The sequence below is a fragment of the Balaenoptera ricei genome, chromosome 12 (genome assembly GCF_028023285.1).
Source record: "Balaenoptera ricei isolate mBalRic1 chromosome 12, mBalRic1.hap2, whole genome shotgun sequence".
In the NCBI taxonomy this organism is placed as follows: Eukaryota; Metazoa; Chordata; class Mammalia; order Artiodactyla; family Balaenopteridae; genus Balaenoptera; species Balaenoptera ricei.
Genome location: NC_082650.1, coordinates 20,299,492 through 20,303,563, shown reverse-complemented (window position 1 = coordinate 20,303,563; position 4,072 = coordinate 20,299,492). Strand labels below are relative to the sequence as shown.

General features: G+C 30.9%; 1 pseudogene; it reads left to right on the top strand.

Annotated features, from left to right (window-relative positions):
- Positions 1–1,854: 1,854 nt before the first annotated feature.
- Positions 1,855–1,962, top strand: LOC132376494 (U2 spliceosomal RNA; annotated as a pseudogene).
- The last annotated feature ends 2,110 nt before the right edge of the window (positions 1,963–4,072 follow it).

Genomic DNA, 4,072 nt, shown 5'->3' with positions numbered 1-4,072 from the left:
AAGGGGTTTAACTAATGATCCAACAATGTAGGTAAAGTGGAATAATCAAAAACATTCAGTTAATACCAAAACAGCAAGAAAAGAGGAAAACACCCCAACAACAAACACTAGGTAGGACAGATAGAAAACAAATAGCCAAAAGGTAAGTTTAAGCCTCACTTTATCAATAATTTCATTAAAAATTAATAATATAATTAAAAGGCAGAGATTGTAAGATTGATATAAAAGGAAGACTCCATCATATGCTATCTAGAAAAATTCAGTTTAATTATAAAGGACCAGGTAGTTTAATGTAAAAGGATCGAAAATTAGAGTTCATAAAATACTAATCAAAACAAAGCTATAGTGGTTATGTTAATATTAAACAAAGTAAATTTTTGAAACAAGGAATATTACCATGGGTAAAGAAGGTCATTTCCTAGTGATAAAGGTGTCAAATGATCAAGATATAACAATCTTAATTTTGTTTACCCTTAATAATGAGCTTTAAAGTACATGAAGTAAAAACCAATAAAACAACAAAAAAAGACAAATCCACAATTATATTTGGATATATTAACATCCTATTCTCAATAATTAATAGAAGAGGAAGACAGAAAAATCAGTAAGAACACACTAGTCTTGAATGACACTATCAACCTATTTAATCTCATTGACATTTACAGAACACTTCACCCAGAACAGCAGAATGTATATTCTTTTCAAGTGCTCATGGAACATTTATGAAGACAGACCATATTCTGGGACATAAAACAAATTTCAATAAATGTAAAAAGGACTGAAATTTAAAAAGTATGTTCTCTGACCACAATAAAATTAAATTAAAAAAAATCAACATCAGAAACATATCTGGAAAATACCCAGATATTTGTGAATTAAATAACACATTTCTAAGTAAAGCATGAGTCAAAGAAAAAGTTTACCTGGGAAAAATAGAAAATATTTTGAACTAAATGAAAGTGCAACTACCATGCAACGAAACTTGTGAGTTGCAGCCAAAGTAGTGGTTAGAGGAAAATTTATAGCAATAAATGCTTATATTTGTAAGACCTCAATCAGTAATATAAATTTCTACCTTAAAAAACTGTAAAAAGAAGAGAGAAAGTTAAACCAAAGTAAGCAAAAAGAAAGAAATAATAAATATGAGTATTCAATGAAATAGAAAATACAAAAACAATATAGAATATCAATAAAACAAAAAACTATTTGAAAGATCAATAAAATTGAAAAAGGTATAGTCAGACTGATGAGAAAAGAGAAGACATAGGTTACCAATAACAGGACTGAGGGAAAAGGCATCACTACAGATCATGCAAATATTACAAGATTAATAAGGGAATAAAATAAACAACTTTATGGCCATAAATTTCCAACTTGTATGAAATGAACAAGTTTCTTGTGAGGTAAAATCACAAAAGTTACTAGTAAATTCTAACAAACACTGAAAGGAGAAATATTATCAATTCTACATAATTTTTAAGGTTAAGTCTTGAAATCAAGTGGTGTTAAGTTCTCCAACTCTGTGTTTCTTAAAAAAAAATTGTGTTTCTTTGTGTCTATTTGCAGTTGTTTGTATTTCTATGTAAAGTTTAGAATTTGCTTCCTGAAAATAGAAGAAGACTCTTCCCAAATCACTCTATGAGGCCAGCATTACACTGATACGAAAGCCAAAGATGATACAATAAAAAGGAAACTGTTTATCACATTTCTCATAAACATAGATGCAAAAAATTCTTTACAGAAGTTTAGCAAATCAAATTCAGCAATATATAAAAGGGAGAAAAAAATCATAACCAAGTGCGATTTAGTTCAGCAGTACAAGATTGGTTTGACATTTGAAAATCAAAATTGTAGATCACTTCTCAGTCTTCTGGCTAAGATCAACTGTAGTTTCTGTTCTTATCAGTTTAATATCTGATATATCCTTCAACCAGGACAAAAAAAGAAAAAAGAAAAAAGAAAAGAAAAGAAAATCATTGTAATTCACCATGTTAACAAACTAAAAATTAAAAATCATATGATCACCTCAATAGGTGCAGAAAAATCATTTGACAAAATTCAACACCCATTTAGACAAAGGATTCTTAGCAAATCTAGGAAAATAATGAAATTCTTCAACCTGACAAAGGGCACCTACAAAAACCCTAAAGCTAACATCATACTTCATGGAAACTTTATATGGAAATGCAAACAATTGCAAATAGTCAAAACAATTAAAACACACACACGCAAAGTTGAAGGACTTGTACTACCTAGTTTCAGGGCTTAACCCTAAAGCTATAGTAATCAAGACAGTATTTGGGTAAATAAAGACATACATTGATGGAACATAGTGGGGTATGTGTATAAATCTAATTGATATCCAACAAAACTGCCAATTGATTTTCAACAGAGGTGCCAAGGTAATTCAAAGAAGGAAAAGATCTTTTCAACAAGTGATGTGGAAACAATCAGACAACTATATATAAAAATAAGGAATAAAGGGAAAGAAATTAAACCTCAGTTCTTAGCTCTTACCTCACATCTACAAAAATTAACACAAAATTGATTTCAGACTGATTTTCGAAGTTTGACTCTTCAAAAGACACTGTTACAGCAATGAAAAGAAAAACCAGAGACTGGGAGAAAATATTTATAAAGCGCATATTCCATGAAAGCTTTGCATTCAGAATATGTAAAGAATTCTTACTACTCAATAAGAAAGCAAATAACCAAGTAAAAAATAAGGGTTGAAACAAACACTTCACCAAAGATACACAAATGAAAAGATTTTCAACATCATTAGTTATTAAACAATTTTCAACCATAATGAGATAGCACTAATATTGCTAAAATTAAAAAGACTGACAATAAATGGGTGATGAAAATTGATGAAAGTCATTGAATTGAAAATTTGAGATGTACATTTTATTGAAAATTATATCTTAATTTAAAAGTAGCTTCTTAAAAAGTTTCATAATTAATAAAATGTTAAGTTGGAAAAAGCTGCTTTAGTCATTCATATCTGAAAAGAGAACTACTCTTCCCATTTCAGTGTTTCTATGCATTATTAATATTAATAGTAGTAGAATAGAAGTAGTGGTAGTTAACAGTACAAACAGTAAGGAGACAGTGCTTTGGGTCCATATAAAATATGTCCTCCTATCTTCTTTGATGATTTAATCAGTTCTGTATAATTGGGGTTGTGGACATTTCCAGGGTGAGCATGATCAATATAGAAATCCTTATGCTGCTGATAAAATGTCCATTCTACCACAAAATGACTCCACAAGGAAGAAAAAATGTTAATTTAAAATTTTCCTTTTCAAAGGATAAATAAGCCTGATATTTAAGAGAAAAAGAAATACTTGATGCACATAACAGAAAACTCACTATATTATGAATTATCCAGTTAGAGCTCTTTAAATTGTTTTTGTTTTTTTTGTCCCCTAGAATAAGGAATGCATGAAGTTGGAATTCCCAGACTGATAAAATGGTTCCATGATGCCGCTTGAGGCCCTGGCTTTTTCTCTTTCCACTCAGCCTGTGTTCAGATTCTTCATGCATGTGTCCTAAGGGTTGACCCATGGCTGCAATGCCTCTAGCATCACATCGATGTTCCATGCGGGAAGAATGGAAAGGGCAGAGTCAAAGGTCTTTGTCAACGTGCTTTTAAAGAGCTTTTTGAGAGGCCACACATAATGACTTCTGCTTACATTTCATTAGCCAGGAGAATGTCACTGGCCATACGTACCTGCAAGGGAGGCTGGGAAATTTTTTTTTTTTTTAATGAGGAAACATTGATATCACAGAAACAACTGGGATTCTGATGGTGTAGAATAAAGGGAAATGGATAGTTAATAGGCAACAAAGTGTCTGTTACAGGTTCTCTTCCTTGCAATTAATGGACTGCTCTTATTGACTGCCTGTCTCATACCGAAGACATTATACCTGTATACAAAATTTTAACCTAATTAGGTTTTGGATCTTTATAGATATGGAGAATAATCCAACGATTTATATAGCGACTTCTGCTTTCCTTTGGTGTAAATTTTGAAGAAAAAGTGAGAGAATGTTTTCCTGAGTGGTGGAA